Source organism: Pleurodeles waltl, chromosome 11 (genome assembly GCF_031143425.1).
Source record: "Pleurodeles waltl isolate 20211129_DDA chromosome 11, aPleWal1.hap1.20221129, whole genome shotgun sequence".
Taxonomy (NCBI): domain Eukaryota; kingdom Metazoa; phylum Chordata; class Amphibia; order Caudata; family Salamandridae; genus Pleurodeles; species Pleurodeles waltl.
The window spans coordinates 387,948,896-387,967,384 of NC_090450.1; positions in this window are offsets into that span (position 1 = coordinate 387,948,896).

Sequence of the window (18,489 nt, forward strand, 5' to 3'; positions counted from 1 at the left end):
CATGCACCACCGCAAGCACCTCCGCCACAGACACCGCTGCAACCAACGCCACCAGCCCCGCAACATGCTCAGACAGTGCCAACACAGCTGACATGGCTATCATCCCCAGTGGCCCCTGTGGAGGCGTCCTGCACCCTGCCCAGCGTCCATGAGGCATGACTCTCAGCACTGTTTGTACCTGCAGGTGGCAGGCGAAGTCGCAGCAGGGTGGAGTGTGTCTCTGCCTCCATGGCGTATCATGCTACCTGTTCCCAGGCAATCTCGTGGCACACACACCCAGGTGAGGGATTGGGACCTGCCGCACTGCATGTGAAGCACACTGGGTGCAAATCCCCCTCCAGAACCAGTGGAGAGATACATCCACTACCCCAGTCCTTGGCAGGATGAAACAAACTGGGCACAAAGCCTCCTCCAGAACAAGTGGAGAGCTACATCTACTACCTCAGTCCTTGGCAGGATGAAGCACACTGGGCACAAAGCCCCCTCCAGAACCAGTGGAGATTCACATCCACTTCCTCAGTCCTTGGCAGGATGACGCACTCTGGGCACAAAGCCCCCTCCAGAACCAGTGGAGAGATACATCCACTACCCCAGTCCGTGGCAGGATGAAGCACACTGGGCACAAAGCCCCCTCCAGAAGCAGTGGAAAAGCCATCCACTTGTGAGATTGTAGCCTTACATGCCCTAGGACCAAGCAGTGGGCAGACCACCCACTAGAGAGACTGTGGCTTTGCGCTCCCTAGGACCAAGCAGTGGGCAACCCACCCACTAGTTAGACTGTGGCTTTGCAGGCAAACCACCCATTGGAAAGACTTGTGAGACTGTGGCTTTGTACTCCCCAGGATAGAGCAGTGGGCAAACCACCCACGGGAAAGACTTGTGAGACTGTCGCTTTGCACTCCCCAGGATAGAGCAGTGGGCAAACCACCCACTGGAAAGATGTGAGAGACTGTGGCAACCCCTCTGGGTATTGGTGGTGGGAGGGAGAAGGGGAGGACCAAGCGGGTATGGAGAACGAGTAGCCCTAAACCCACGAGGAGGGTATTCCTGTACACTTGGGCTCCACTGAAACTTCCACTGAGGGAAGATTTAGCTGTAGTATATATTTTTTTCCACAAGCAGGTGTCTATACTATAATCTTCTGATTCCTTTTCCACAAGTGATAACCTCACTTGCTATTTGTCCTTTCACAACCCTTCTCTCACTCCTTTCCCCACCCGCCTCTCTTCATAAATATTGATACAAGGAAAGAGGCCACTTACCTTTGTCTCCTGGTTCTGTTTTGTCTGCATGGTCCCACCTGCGCTGAAGTAATTCCAGAAGCCCAAACCCTGAAGAGAAGAAAAACAAGAGGACCTCAGCACATACATCCATAGGAATATCACGAGACAGTAGAGAAGAACTATAAAGAGAGAGAAAGGAAAAACAAAATAGACTAAAGACATTTATTTTTAAACTCCATAGTTTATAAAGAAACAATAAAACTCACCCAGTATATAACTTGCCTGAGTTTACGTTTGTATCTTCCTTAAATATTCCCAAAGAACCCACTACAGTGGTGTCAGAAGTGGGATTAAGGTGGAAGATACACAGATACGTAGAACAATGGAAAATAAACCCACCTTAGAGGATATGATTCAAAGACTGGCGAAAGGGCAGCGCCATCTACAATTGGTATGGGAAGAGCAGCAGAGAGAGGCTTGAAACGACAGAGAAACGCCTCAAAATGCTCTAAAAAGTCAGCCTACGATAATAGCCAACAACCAATTAGTTAATGAAACCGCACTACAAAAACTAACTGATACTTTGGCTTCCACTCAAGTACACCCCAAAATCACCAGTTCAGTTTTACAAAAATTCCAAGAGGGAGAGGATCCAAAAGCATTTTTTACTAATTTTGAACGAGTAGCCGCTTCAGCTGCCGGGCCAGAAGATAGGTGGGGGACAATATATAGCTCCACTACTGACTGGAACGTTACAGGCTGCAGATCAGGCTATAAACCCTGGAGGAACAACACCTTATCCAGAAATAAAGAAAGGCATCCTAGAACACGTGGGGTTCGATACAGAATTTTATCGGCTCAAGTTCAGAAAAACAAAATGGAGTTCCATGGAAAATCCTCACGCCCTCTACTACAGAATGCAGGACCTGGGACTAAAATGGTTAAGTCCCATAGGTACAGATAGAGATGAGGTAAACAGGATCATTCTACTCAAACAATTTTTATAAGTCCTACCTCCACAGACCCATAATTGGATTAAACAACATCCAAATGTAGATATCACCATGGCAATAGACTTAGCTTGTGCTTACCATCAGGCCCCTGTATTTAAAATAGGAGCTGAAAAGGGAGAGCCTATGGGAAACCGTCTATCCAGTTCCCCCTATCAGGCACAACCCCTGAAGGGACCCAAAGAGACTTTTTTATCTAGAATATCGGACAAGAATCCTAATAAACTACCTCAGTGTCATAACTGTGCCGAAAGGAGGCACATAGCACAGAACTGTCCCCACAAAGTAGAGAAACCAGAACCAATGGAAATCAGGGTCACTCGGGGGAGAGTTCTCTATATGGGCAAAAACACTTCTCGGTACGTCAAGGAAATGCGAATAAATGGACAACCCACCAGCATTTTAAGTGATTCCGGATGTAGCCAGTTGGTAATTCGTGCAAGTTTAATAGACACGACAGAGTCATCAAAGGATGACTGTGTCTCCATTTGTTGCATTCATAGAGATAAGGAACAATACCCTTTAGTCCAAGTATCCATCGAGTGGAGAGGACAAATGGAGACTCTTATGATGGGGCTAATATCACACCTAGTCGAAGAAGTAATCATAGGCACAGACTACAACCATTTCCCCGGGTTATTGGACAGTATCCAGGACAGACAGAAGCTAGACTTATGGTGGGAGGAGGCTCATTTTTCTCAAATCCCTGTCACCCCGGGAAAAAACAAACTAAGACTAAGTAAAAGAAGGAAAAGAGAAGGAAAGAAACCTTATCAAATGAGTGACTTGTCTGGTAATCCAGTCTCAACAGACAAGTTAGTGTTGGCCACACCACCCCTTTCCGAATCAGCCAGAGAGAAGACCCTACACTACAACATTTCTGGGAGACCGCTGTAACAGAAAAAACGGGAAAGGTGGGTCAATATTTTCTTGTCCAGAAAGGTTTATTGTATACAGTAACCCAACATGACAACCAAGAAAAAACACAGTTAGTAGTCCCCCTACCATATCGCACCCAGATGTTACATTTGGCACAAAGCCATATGGGGGTGGCCATTTTGGAAGAGAAAAAACTGAGGAATACCTATTATGGAGTTTTTATTAGCCAGGGTATTTTTCTGAGATTCGTTGGTTCTGTCAGCAGTGTCCAAAATGTCAACTTGTCAATCCAGGGCCACAACAAAAAGCTCCCCTTTTCTCTTTGCCAGTTATCTATATCCTTTTTGCTTGGATAGGCATTGATTTAGTAGGACCCCTAACTCCTTCCTCAAGAGAGTATATGTATATTCTCATTTTGGTAAACTATGCAACAAGGTATCCGGAAGCCATCCCACTCGTTAGCATGACTACCAAAAGTGTTGCACAAGCCATGATAGGGTTTTTCTCTCGGGTTGGATTTCCCAAGGAATTACTCACAGATCAGGGAACCCCATTTATGTCCCGTTTGATGTCACAAATTTGCCAGATACTAGGGGTTAAACAAATTCCTACTTCGGTCTACCATTCCCAAACAGACGGACTAGCTCTAGAGATACAACCGCACCCTTAAAAAGCTATTGAAGAAAACCATAACTGACTCTGGTAACGACTGGGATAAAAAGTTACCCTTAGTACTTTACGCCATTCGAACACATGTCTAATCCTATACTGGTCATAGCCCATTTGAGTTGGTATTTGACACAACCCAGGGCCCTGTTAGATATGGCTGCAGAGAGGTGGGAGGAAGATGAAAGTGAAGATAAAGACATTCTTGAATATACACAACAATTAAAGGATCAGATACATACAGTTTGGGAAGATGTTAGATTCCATCTGGGGGGGGCCCAAGAGAAACAAAAAAATACCATGATATGAACACTGCTCTTAGACAGCTCCAGACTGGTGACAAGGTATTAATATTACTACCTAGTTCCGAGAATAAATTGTTAGCCAAGTGGCAAGGTCCTTTTAAGGTGCTAGAATCTGTCAGTCCTGTTACATATTAGATTGAATTATCCGAAAATCAAAAAAAAAACACAGATATATCACATTAACTTATTAAAGAAATGGGAAGAAGCAGATGGTCCTCCTGGAAAAACAAAAGCTGGGTTCTTAATAAACAATGCAAAATCCCTAGAAATTAATTTATGTCCACAACCCTCCTAACAAACTGACTATCTCCCCTCAATTAACTCCGCCCTCCTTCCAGAACAAAGACAGTTGAAAGGGGTATTAAATAACAAATGACAATTGTTTTCACTAACTCCTGGGAAAACCTCATTGATTCAACACACTATCAGAACTCAAGAAGGGAAAATCATTCCTCTCCATCCCTACAGGATTCGGGAAGCACGTAAAAGGGCACTAGAACAAGGAGTTCAAAATATGCTACAAATAGGAATCATAGAACCCTCTATTAGTCCTTGGTGTTCCCCAGTAGTTCTGGTACCAAACCCCATTCTATATTGACTTTAGACAATTAAATGATATTTCCTAATTTGATACATATCCCGTACCCGGGTGGACGAATTGCTGGAAAGATTAGGTAAAGTACAATACATGTCCACGTTAGATCTTACAAAGGGTTACTGGCAGATTCCTTTGCACCCCCAAGACAAGGAAAAAACAGCTTTCTCTACCCTTTCCGGATTGTACCAATTTACAGTCCTACGTTTTGGTTTACATGGGGCTCCTGCTACATTTCAAAGATTGATGGACAGACTGTTACATATCCACACAAGATATGTCGCAGCATATCTCGATGACATTGTGATATATAGTGAGACCTGGGACGACCACTTACAAAACTAGCTAAGGTATTCCAAACGCTATTAGAGGCAGGATTAACTGCTAATCCTGAGAAATGTAACCTGGCACGTGATAAAATTGCTTACCTAGGATATATTTTATAGGGTAAAGGACATCTAAGACCTCAATTAAATAAAGTGGATTCTATCCTCAAGGTACCCCCTAACTACCTCAAAAAAGGAAGTGCCGTCCTTTTTAGGATTGGCGGGATACTACTGACAGTTTATCCCAAATTACTCCACAATAGCAGCCCCCTTGACTGACCTTCTAAAAAAGGAACAACCCTCAAAGATTATGGAATTAAACCAATACCAACTTCGTAGTTATGAGACCCTCAAAAGGAGTCTGACAAGAGAACCTGTATTACGGTGTCCTTACTTCACAAAAGTATTTTATCTACAGACAGACACCTCAGACATCGGTACAGGGGCCGTCCCATTCCAGAAGGATGAACAAAATACCAATTACTCCATTGTTTTCAACAGCAGAAAACTACTACCCAGAGAACAAGGTTATCCTGTAATAGAAAGGGAATGTCTGGCGATTAAATGGGCAATAGAAAGCCTCCAATAATATCTAAAGGGCTACCCTTTTGTTTTACATACTGATCATGCTCCCCTTACTTGGTTAGCATGATATAAATATACAAATCCAAAGATATTAAGTTTGTTTACGGAACTCCAACCGTTTATGTTCCAGATTCATCATCTCCCAGGTAGCCAGTTATCTACTGCTGACTATCTCTCCAGACATCCTGTGGAACAGTCACGATCAGCCCTTTGCAAGGGGGAGTGTGTGTAGCAGGGTCTCAACAACCCTACGGCAGGACGAGGATGCAGGACCCCTATTATTGTACCCCGGGGTACACAGGAAATCACCAGAAGGCAGACACTACTCGGAAACCCGGATATCTGAGTTAAAGAGACGAGAGACGCCGAGGAGTGGGCACGAAAAAGACAGAGCGGATGAAGAAGGAGGATGGGAGAACGTCGGCGGAAACACCCTCGGGACAGAGACGGCCGGAACAAAGAAGACCGAGGAGCCGACCAACGCAGTCCCGCAGCTTGCTGCCACAGCACAAGACAACAGAGCCAGGCACGTTCCTGGAGGGAGATGGCTCACGCAGGTACGTGCCTGCTTCAAAAACCCCTCTGGGTATTGGTGGTGTGGGGGGAGAAGGGGAGGACCAAGTGGGTAGAGAACGAGTAGCCCTAAACCCAGGAGGAGGATATTCCTGTATACTTGGGCTCCACTGAAACTTCCACTGAGGGAAGATTTAGCTGTAGTATTGGTTTTTTTTTTTCACAAGCAGGTGTCTGTACTGTAATCTTCCGATTCCTTTTCCACGTGATAACCTCAATCGCTATTTGTCCTTTCACACCCCTTCTCTCAATCCTTCCCCCATCTCCCTTCATACATATCGATACACTGAAAGAGTCCACTTACCTTTGTCTCCTGGTTCTGTTTCGTCCGCATGGTCCCACCTGCGCTGAAGAACTTCCAGAAGCCCAAACCCTGAAGAGAACAAAAACAAGAGGACCTCAGCACATACATCTATAGGAATATCACGAGACAATAGAGAAAAACTATAAAGAGAGAGAAAGGAAAAACAAAATAGACTAAAGACATTTATTTGTAAACTCCACAATATCATGAAGAAACAATAAAACTCACCCAGTATATCACTTGCCTGAGTTACGTTTGTATCTTCCTTAAATATTCCCAAAGAACCCAATACACTGCTATTTTGACTTGACTAGTGCACATGCTTGACAGGCCCAAATCTTCCCTTTTACTGCACGTAAGCCACCCCTAAGGTAGGCCCAAGGCGTCCCTATTGGCAGAGTGTGGTGCATTTAAAAGGTAGGACATCTACTGATGTGTTTTACATGCCCTGATAGTGAAATACTGCTAAATTTGTTTTTCACTATTACAAGGCCTATCTCTCCCAGAGGGATACTCGGGGATCACCTTGAAAAATATTTAAGTGCAATTTCCTATTGGAAGCAGATAGAGATGTGGCGTTTGGGGTCTCTGAACTCACAATTTAAAAAGACATTGTTTGGGTAAGTTGGCTTTTACATTTTAAGTTTGAAAATGCCACTTTTAGAAAGTGGGCATTTTCTTGCTTAACCATTCTGTGCCTCTGCCTGTCTGTGGAATACACGTCTGGGTCAGAATGACAGTTGGGCTGTTTGTGAATTCACTCTAAACTGCACACAAAGGGTGCGAAGGTGTGCCCTGTATATCCTGATGGGTCTTCCTGGGCTAGAATGGTGGGAGGAGCTGACACATGCACCTGAATAGGGCTGTGCCTGTCCTTACACAAAGCAGTCTCCATCCCCCTGGAGTGTGCATGGGGTCAGGGCAGGAAAGGCAGTGTGTTGTGCGCTATAAGAGCTTTTCTTTGAAGTTTGCCTACTTCAAAGGCAGAAATGAGTAGAAGTACTGGACCTCTGACCTGACAACGTTAGAACACTTCTGGATTAAGGACATTTTGCCAGGAAGAAGAGCTGGATGCTGTAGGAGGGACTGTCACTCTGCCTGTTGCTGTGTTGTGCTGGCCTGCTGCTTTTCTGCTTCTCTCTTGGGAGTGAAAGGACTGGACTTTCCTTTCTACATCCTGCTTTCCAAGGTTCCCCAAGGGCTTGAACTGAACTTGCCACCTGTTAAGAAGTCTCAGGGACATCAAATGCTTCATCTACCAGTGTCTGAGCTCTTCTGCTGAGAGTCCTGACTTGCCAACTGGTGCCAACTCCAGTTCCTGGGCCCGTAGAAGTATAAGCTGGTGACCTGAAGAAGAAAAATCCAAGCAACAACGCGCTGTGGAAGAAAAATTGACAGAGGGTCTGTCTTGTGGCTGCAGAATTGACTCAGCGCCTGTTTCCCCATGGCTCCATCAACACAGCATGTCTGAATCTTCCACGCATCATCACCGGGGTGTCAATTTCTCATCGACTGTGCATGGCAGTAAGGAACCGAGGCTGCATGCCCAGAATTCAACGTATCGCCTTTCATCTGAGGAAAGAATTGACTGCATCACCAGCTGGATTTATTTTAGTGGGAGACTTTAATATCCACCCCTGCCCACACTATTTCTCTTCATGCAGCCAAGCTCATAGTGATGGCTCTTTGCACATTGATCACAGCCAGGCAGGTGCCTTTTTAAATAATATCCTTGCAGAACTTAGCTTGTAATGTTCCATGTCTAAGATGTCTCAAAGTGCAGACGGCAATTTTGTCCCTACTTTTATTGGACGGGCTTGTAATCCACAATAGATTTTATCTTTCTTTTTGTTTTTTTGCAGCTTTTCTTCGGTCATTTTGGTATTAGTGTCAGTGGTTTCAGTAGCCATTATAGTATATAAGCATTAGGTGAGTCTTTGTATAGGGGAGAACTGTGGGGACACCAGAAGGTCACAGCACTAGTGGTGGATGAGAACCAATTTATATAATCCTTGACGAATCTTCCTATCAGTACCCCACTCCTGCCATTATGGCTGGGCTTAGGGCAAAGGTCCATTGCCTATAAAGCAGCCCTCAAACCTTTGCCACATTGGAGACGGCTATTGGCCTCAGTGGTCCTAGTTACGTATTGGGCAGGATTGGAGTCGCTTCTTCGGCAGCCTGGGGCCTTCAGGATCCCCTGGTTAGGGCATATTAGGACCTTCCTGATAAAGATTGGATGTGAACACCTATGGAACTGTGGACTAACCCAGGAGCTACGTTAGGCATGTCAAAGGCAGTACTTAAGGGGATGTACTGGGTATATATCAATGGAGAACTGAGTAGGAACAGGAGTTCAGGCACCTTGACATTAGCCTCTTGGAATTCAAAGATAACTTCCGTATGGAAGAATACATGGACTTCATTGAACCCTGTTAGACCTGACAGCCTTAGGGTGGTCACCCCTAACTTTCTGCCTGCCTCCCTCCACTTTTCGGACACTGTTTTTGCTGGCTTTTAGACTCTGTGCACTTTACCACTGCTAACCAGTGCTAAAGTGCATATGCTCTCTACCTTTAAACATGGTAACTTTGAATCATACCCAATTGGACTATTTAATTTACTTATAAGTCCCTAGTAATGTGCACTGTATGTGCATAGGGTCTGTAGATTAAATGCTACTAGTGGGCCTGCAGCACTGGTTGTGCCACCCACTTTAGTAGCCCCTTTACCTTGTCTCAGGCCTGCCATTGCAAAGCCTGTGTGTGCAGTTTCACTGCCACTTCGACTTGGCATTTAAAAGTACTTGCCAAACCTAAACCTCCCCTTTCTCTACATATAAGTCACCCCTAATGTGTGCCCTAGGTAACCCCCAGAGCAGGGTGCTGTGTGGGAAAAGGAAGGACATGTACCTGTGTAGTTTACATGTCCTGGTAGTGTAAAACTCCTAAATTCGTTTTTACACTACTATGAGGCCTGCTCCCTTCATAGGCTAACATTGGGGCTGCCCTCATACATTACTGAAGTGGTAGCTGCTGATATGAAAGGAGTAGGAAGGTCATATTTAGTATGGCCAGAATGGTAATACAAAATCCTGCTGACTGGTGAAGTTGGATTTAATATAACTATTCTAGAAAAGCCACTTTTAGAAAATGAGCATTTCTTTGCACTTAAATCTTTCTGTGCCTTACAATCCACATCTGGCTGGGTTTAGTTGACAGCTCCTTGTGCATTCACTCAGACACATCCCAAACACAGGGTACTCAGCCTCACTTGCATACATCTGCATTTTGCATGGGTCTTCCTGGGCTGGGAGGGTGGACGGCCTGCTCTGACACAAAGGACTGCCACACCCCCTACTGGGACCCTGGCAGCCAGGATTGAACTGAAAGGGGACCTGGTGCACTTCTAAGCCACTCTTTGAAGTCTCCCCCACTTCAAAGGCACATTTGGGTATAAAACAGGGCCTCTGCCCTACCACCTCAGACACTTGCTGGAGAAGAAACCCGAACCAGAACCTGCATCCTGCCAAGAAGAACTGCCTGGCTGCCTAAAGGACTCATCTGACTGCTTTCTACAGAGGAATGCTGCCTTGCTGTTGCCCTGCTGCCTTGCTGAACTCTTGCCCTGCTGCAGAAGTGCTCTCCAAGGGCTTGGTTAGAGCGTGCCTCCTGTTCCCTGAAGTCTCAGGACCAAAAAGACTTCTCTTTTTCAACTGGACTCCTTGTGCGGCGAAAAATTAGACGCACAGCTTGCTCCGCGGTGAAAAATTCACCGCACGCGAACTGGAAAGACGCCCCTCGACCCCGCGAGGAAAAGATCGACGCGACACCTGCGGTGCGACCGGAACTTCGATGCACGGCCCGCCTGGACAACGCCACCAGTCTTCCAGAGAGGAGATCGACGCGGCGCCTGCTGTGAGGGAGAAAATTCCACGCACAGCCCACCGGAACACGCGCAGCCAGACAGCAAGCCCAGGATTTCACGCACAGACCCCGGGGTGTCTGAAAATCCCACAACCCACAGAGGAGACTGCCCGCGCACCGGTAATCGACGTCTTACCCGCGTAAAAAATAATGACGCAAGTCCGTGTGTGAAGGGGTGAAACCGACGCACACACCATTTTCCACGCATCTCTTCCTCTGCGGCCCTTTGTGGATATTTTCCACTCCAAACCAGGTACTTTGTGCTTGAAAGAGACTTTGTTTGCTTTTTAAAGACTTAAGACACTTCATATCACTTTTAAGTGATATCTCTACAATTTCTTATTGCATCTTTTATCGTTTTGACCTGCAAATATCCAGATAAATATTATAACACTGTGTGGTGTATTTTTGTGGTGCTATATTGTGTTATTGCTTGATTTATTGCACAAATAATTTACACATTGCCTTCTAAATTAAGCCTGACTGCTCAGTGCCAAGCTACCAGAGGGTGGGCACAGGATCATTTGGATTGTGTGTGATTTACCCTGACTAGAGTGAGGGTCCTTGCTTGGACAGGGGGTAACCTGACTGCCAACCAAAGACCCCATTTCTAACAAACCCCCAGTGGCAAAAACCTTGTACATCAAATGTCGCCATGGGATCCTATCACAGCTCACTTTCACTGTTAACTGGAGGCTTCATGACAGCATTCCAAACCTGATCTGCCCCTTTTGTCCCCAGGCGAAACAATGCATTGGTTACACATTATTTTTCTGTCAGTATTATTCCAATAATAGAAAGAAGTGGATACTTCAGCTTTGTTGGAGTATGGGGATTGGGAATTTAAGGATTGTTTCTAGAATCTTAAGAACTAGAAGAACACCCTTGATCGTGTTTGCTCTGTCTTGCTTCTTAATGGGTGTATGGAAAATCAGACAGGGCAGTGTTGGGCCCTGAGAACTGCACTGCACCATCTATTGTTGTTGGTAATGTGATCTGCTTAAAATTGTAGCACTACACCCTAATTTATTGCCCCCCCCTAATGATGGGCTTCTGGAATCCAGAAGTAAATGCCAATGGCTCCAGCTGCACTGTGAACTTTTATGACTAGTAATGTTTTTTTGAATAGTTTGTTATATAAGAAATGTTTATCAATGATGTTAACATGGTTTTAAGGATTTTATAGATTTTATTTAACGTTTCATATGGATTGTATCTATGTGTGCTTTTATGGCAGCTTTTGCTGAATAAAGCATAATACAGTATATATGTTAGTGTCATTGATTTGTTCACTCTTCGGGCATTTTTGTGACTATATAAAATAGAAGATTGAAATGGTCAAAGATTACTTCTGATGACTTTTTGAAAAGACGTGGAGGTTAAGAGTTTGGCATGTGCTTGGGGGACTCATGTGATGAAGTTTTTTTGAATCCTTATTCTGAGATTGGGGCCGAAATCAATTAAATTGAAGTTATCACTTCTCCCTAAACTTACAGTACATTTTAACACTTGTTGGTTTAATAAGGACTTTTTAAGAGCACATAAATCACGAAAGTCCGCTATTAAAGCTCAGCCAAGGATCAACACTGATGCTGAGTCGACATAATTCCTATGAGAAGACATTAGACCTGAGGAAGAGAGCTGTAAAGGAGGAAGCATGGGCTGACTTTATGCATGCCTCACTTAGGCTTGATAGTCAAAAATTCTGGGAGGTTGTCAATCGCTCTTTATTTACTGATAGTGGAGCCGGAAATGTGAATTGCACACTTTGAGGGCATCTATCATTTCCTGGAAAGTTGTGCCCATCCCAAGCCTTCCCTCCTATCTACCTACCAATGTAACTTAATGTTTCAAGTTGGTGATATCATTTTAGCAGTTGGAAATATGACAAGGTTCCAATGTGGTTACTGTGGACTTGTGTAAGATGTCACCCAAACTTTGGGCCTCGATTTTAACTTGTTTGTTTAAACTGGCTGTTCACACAGGTTTTACACATTCTTGGTCTTGCTCTTTCACTTTTCCTGTATCTACAAATGGCCCTAAGAATTTACCGTGCTGCTACAGGATGATCTTTTTGATAGATTTGGTAGTTAAGGTGATGGATATGGTCATTCTGGAAAAGGCTATAATCTGGGCGGAGGACTGCTGTGTTCTTTCTGATTTACAGTTTGAGTTCCGTCCGTGTTTGAGTACCAGTAATCAATGCCTAAACCTTTTCTTGTTAATTAACACGTACACTGTGGCAAGACCTGGATTTGGGTTTATTGCCTATATGGACCTGACCTCTGCTTTTAACAGACTGAACAGATCCAAGTTATGGCCTATTCTGCTGAACATGGGTTTGGATACAGATATTGTGTATTTTTGAGTGAGTTGCGCAGGGATATGACAGCAGTTGTCCTGGCATAACACAGATTGGCCTAGTACCAGATCTTTTCATTTAAAGAGTGGGGTGAGACCGGGCAGTATATTGGCCCCTTTTCTGTTTACATTGTACGTCAATGATCTGGGGGCCAGGTTGCTAGATAAGCAGGTAGATTGTCTACAGGTGGGTACTCGTCAGATCCCGGCATTGTTATATGCAGATAACACTGTCCTGTTGCTGAGAACTGCCCTGGACCTACAGACATTATTGGATGGTTTTGTCACATCCATGAATGGTCTAGATCTCTCAACCAACTATGGTCTTGATGCCCAGGGAGGCTAAGACAAGATCTTTTTTGGTTCAAGTCCATAAGTTGACCAGAGTACAGAACTGTACATACTTAGGTGTGTTTTTTGATGATCGTTCCTCTTGGGCCTTACTGAAGAGATCTAAGAGACTGTCCCTGTCTCTTTCTACACAAGCTGTTTTTTTCCTTTTCTTCTAGAATTGGAAGCAAGACATTGGGTGCATTGATTAAGACCTACCAGGCTAAATGGGTGTCGTTGGTGATGTATGGGGATATACTGACACAAGGGAGCTCCACTTAGAGAAGAATGGGGTTTGCAGACACCTTCTGGCTGTTCTTGCTCTACCCCTGCCTTCTTGGTTCATGAGGAGCTGGGGCTGCATTATTTGTTGGATCTTATTGCTCTGCACCCCCTGATCAGGTGGCTCACCATTTGGGTGAGACCTGAGAATCATTTTAATAGGGAAATACTCATGGATTGTTTGTGGTTAGAGGGGTGGAGGTCAATTAAGTGGTTAGTATACATAAGGGATACCTTTGATAAGCTTGGCAGAGTTGCTCCGTTAGACTCACCATGTAACATCTTGAATGCAAATATTATCTGAATGCAGAATAACTTCTTGTCTTAGAGGAAAGCTGTGAGAGAGGGGGTTGAACTTGAGAAGCCCACAGTGTGAAGATATGTACAGATTATAACAGAGCCATCTGTTGAACCTTACTTGTTGAATATGTCCAATGGGCATCACCAGTTTCTTCTCACCAAAGTTCAGTATAATTAATTTCACTTGCTGCTGGCTTATCCAAATTCTAGTATACTGCACAGGCAGGTGAGGCCCTGCTCATGTGATACTTTTTCTGATCAGGATATTATGCACTTTATGTGTTTTTTGTGGTCTCTATGAAAATACGAGAAACACTATTCTAGTACCTTGAAATCTTTGAACTTTGTGCAGGACAGGCCTGCTCTTAAGTATCTCCATTTACTCTCAGATACTCACACAACTTACGTTATTGCCTTCTTTCTGGCCTCTTTGATGAGGCTCCGAAGGATGCTTGATTTGTGTGTTGGGCCGGCCTGATTTGTCATACTGCATGCACTTTGCAATTGCCTTGGTTTTCTTATAAATATTTCCTAAAATGCTGGATCATTGGGATTTAACTGTTTTGTGCTTTATTATGAACTGCTACTTTTTAGGACAGCATTTTATGGGTGTCTGTTTAGCTTGGGGAAAACACCTGCCAGGGGTCAGCACTTTATCAGTTATTTGATTTTCTTATGACCACTCTGTTTTGGGACAGTTGGATTCTCATGTAATGGACCTTATCTTGTTCTATTGCTTTTATGACTGTGTTTGTAGTGGTGCTAGTTGCTATGTTCAACATGTATTTGGTCTTTTTCTATTTTTTTTAAGCTTTTTTGTATTTTTCTTATCAATTGTTGAATGGTATGTGTAATTGTGTACTTTTATGGTAGAATTTAGACTGAATAAAGTTATTTTGACTGACTGATTGTTTGAGCTTTTCGATGGGTATTTCATGTGGGTTAACTTATGAAATTTGAAGATTTGCTGCATCATTCACAAATTGTTTATTGTTGGTGTTAGGTGTTCCGCGCCTTCTTTTGTACAATAGTACAATATGTGAGTTGCAGGCCCTGGTGAACTTTCCTAGCCTCAGAGAACATCAGAGTGGCTAAGGAGGAACTACAATGTTGGAAAAAGAGGGCTCCAGAACTACTATTATACCACTCACCTGTTAAATGGGGGTGGAGCAAATACTTTCTGCAATAAAAACGTACTGCACAGAGTCTTCCCTTCTATTCAGGACTCTACATTTTCCACCTCTAAGGAGAGTTTATCTTTGAACTTTCTTCAAAGACACAATCAGAGTCCAGAGAATCTGGCGAATGGAAGGTTCAGATGAAGGCTGTGTGACACATTCCAAGTTTTGAAACTATGTGCATGCGCACGTGTGCACACACACCACACACACACACACACAAACACCTTCTCTTTCTCTCTCTCTTTGTCTCTAGATGAGTTATGTAGGGTTGGAACTGTGATCAATCTGCTTACACACCAATCTTTATGGGAGGCAGAGGTGGCAAGTAGATTACTTACATATCCCTTAGGCATTTCACAGGCATTCATTTATCAGAACTTCAGGAGTGGCTGAAGTCATACCAAGCACCCTTTGATCCACAATGAAACCACAGATCTGACAAGCTTTTGTACTGTAGATCTCTTTACATAGCACTTAACACTACTGGTAAAGTACTGATGGATTTCAAGTTACTTTAGAATGCGCATGGATGTATCTGGACTGGCCTTGTATTGTTGCATCTTTAGTGAGATTTAATGCCATGCGTGATGACCAGATATGTGATCTTATTGTGTTATACATTGCTATAATAACAGATGAATAAAATGTATATAAACAAGTGGCTAGATATACAATTGAAAATTTTAAACATACTGTAAATGTCAAGGAATTTGAAATTGGAGGCTAAAAGCTAAATTAGTATCCTCAGATTGGTATGTGGGAGCAGTGCAGGTGCATCAAACAGAATATACTGTGGATGATGAATGGCTCTAATTGAATTTAGAAAAGCTCCAACCTTCCTATTAAAATAAAATATATATATATATATTTGTTTGAAAATTAAATAAAATATGTTAGCATTTGTGTATATGTTTGATGGAATGCTTGTTTCTAGTGTATAGTTTTGTGGTTCAAATCATCGACAATGGTTAGTCCTGGGTCCCGGGCTTCCAGTAATGACTCAGTGGGGAGTCCCCAGATTCCAATACTGATTCTGCGGGGAATCCCTGGGTTCCAATAACGATAAAGTGGGGGGCCACAGAAATTAAATAGTCGGGAACCTCTGCCTTAGGGTGTAGTGCTGTGAAGGGCCGTAAGAGACAGTATGTTGAAACTTACAGGGTGTTTATGTTTGGGTGGAAGTGTGTGGGAATGGAAAGCAGTCTATGCAGGAAGTGGTTTGGTGTGATAACTCTGGGAACGTGTTATGTTTAAGTGTAGGGAAATAGAGAGTGGTAGCTGTGCATATATGTATGCCTAACATTCTTGTGAGAAATGTTGTTCCAGTTCTACATTTTGAATCACCTTGGGCTCTGAGTCATCCCGGTCTTTCACGTTAAGGTGGAGCTCTGGCTGCTGGTTATTTCAGCACTTCATCGTCTACCAGAAAAGAGACAGGTCTCTACTGTCTTCCTGAATTCCAAACTGTGTGGAATTGTTCTTACCTTTCTCAGTAAAATAGTTCCATACTTTAGCTACTTATATTAAGAAGGCGTTTCCATCTTTCCACCCTAACTCTTTAAATAGCCTCATCATTTTTACTTAGGGTTAAGGAGATCAAGGAATAGAAATTGCAGATAATAAAGAGTGCTCTCAGCTGTCTATGTATTAACTGTTCATGCCACGCACGTAACTCATGAGACCAAAGATAGCAAGATCAATGTCAGGGCAAAAAAGGCAGGCAATGTAGTAGAGCTGCTTCCACTGGCTATGCCTAAATAGCATCTATCATGCACTTAAATCAATTATGCAATGTTGTTGAGGTTAGAAACAGGAAATTGACAGAATATCAACACCTGGACCATTAACTTCACTTGAACTGACTTACTGTCACTTTCAATGATACCCTGAAAATTGCACAAAGATATCTGTGAAACTATCTTATTGGGACTGAAACTAATGACCTGCAGGATACAGTCAGGTGTCTGTAGTAGACGCAGTAATCTACTATTTTATCACGATTATGAATCATGAATTGCATTTTACATTCATATTTATGTAGCATGTGCATTAGCCATTTGACCATTCATACAAGAATATGGACCTTTGACCTTACGCATCTTTGCAGCTGGTGAATTGTCACGCTTCTCTATCTTTCTGCCATTCTCACATGGTTTAGCATCCACTAAATCTGCACTTTAATCCAGGGCACACAGTCAGTGACTCTGAGCTTCATTTGATGTTAAGTTTAGTGACCAGCATATTTGGGTCATGGACAGACTTCCCCCTTAGCTAATCTGTCCTAGGTCCTGGAGCCTGAATTTAGTTATGAACAGCTTCAATGAATTTTGAGACAAATCAGTGCCCCCACCCAGCCCGCCCATTTCTGCCTGCTTTTGTCACGTAGATGCTACTTTGACTTTAGTCTATTATTTCTCAGTACTCCTTTAGTGCATGCCCATGTCTGTGCCTAGGCTTTACACAAAAACCTTACATAGTTTCCAGCTTCTCCCTTGCTTAGGGAGCTCTATTGCTATCTTCTGTATGCTCTGAGCACAAACAGGGCCTGATTGACAAAGGGCTTCCGCATAGGGTGACCACCCATCTGTAATATTCACGGACTGTCCGTAATTTCGCCCTGCCATCCGTTGTCTGTGATGAAAGGCTCAACGGACAGCATTTGTCTGTAGTTTTAGCCTTTCAGCTAAAGGACAAAACATAATTAGGACAGATCAGTTTTCCCAGCTGGACTGAAAGGCAGGGAGTCTCCTGTGCTCTGAGGGAGGAAGGGGCAGACAGATAAGAAACAGGCCTGCTTGCCAGGGTTTCTCCTTCCCTGAAGAAATGCAAATGTGCGCAACTGGTAAATCTGCAAATGCAAAGGGGCTTGGACACCTATATTGACTTTAATCAAAGGAATCACTTGAAGCTTTCTGATGACATCTGAAGATATTTTCTTTTACAGCATTATTGAACTGGTATTCCAAGGTGAGCTGTGAAGTGTGTGGTTTCAATGGACTGTTTTAAAAAATATTAGTACTAGGTATAAACTGTTTATTATTCACATCTGTATTTTAGAAGGACTTTTTTCCATTTAACGGAAATGTATTTGCACATTTTGCAGCAGCCTATATTATGAGGTGTGTAATACATGTTTAAAATAAGGGCTTACACATTCACAGTTCTTTCAGGGACCTGGGTACCTCATAGTACTAACTAACATTAGAAAAGCCAATAGGTCTCGCCTACTCAAGAGTTTTTGGCTTTGCCAATGTGTATTAGCCATATTATACACCAGAGTTGCTGCTAAACGTTAGGGGCATAGCGGTGTAGAGCAGAGTAGAGTGGCATGGGAGCAGTGGCATCAAGCACAGTGGTGCGGAGTAAAGTGCAGTGGGGTACAGTGCAGTTGTTTGAAGTGCATTGGAATAGAGTGCGGTGGTTTAGAGTGCAGTGGCATGGAGTGGTGTGGGGCAGAGTAGATTGGCATAGACTGCAGTGGAGTAGAGTGGCATACAATAGAGTGGCGGGGGTGCAGTAGTGTAGAGTGGTGCAGTGGCATATAGTGCAGAGCAGACTTGCGTGGCATAGAGTGCAGCGGCGTAGAGTGGTGCAGAGTGGAACAGTGTAGAGTGGTGCAGTGCAGAGTAGGGTATTGTGTTGT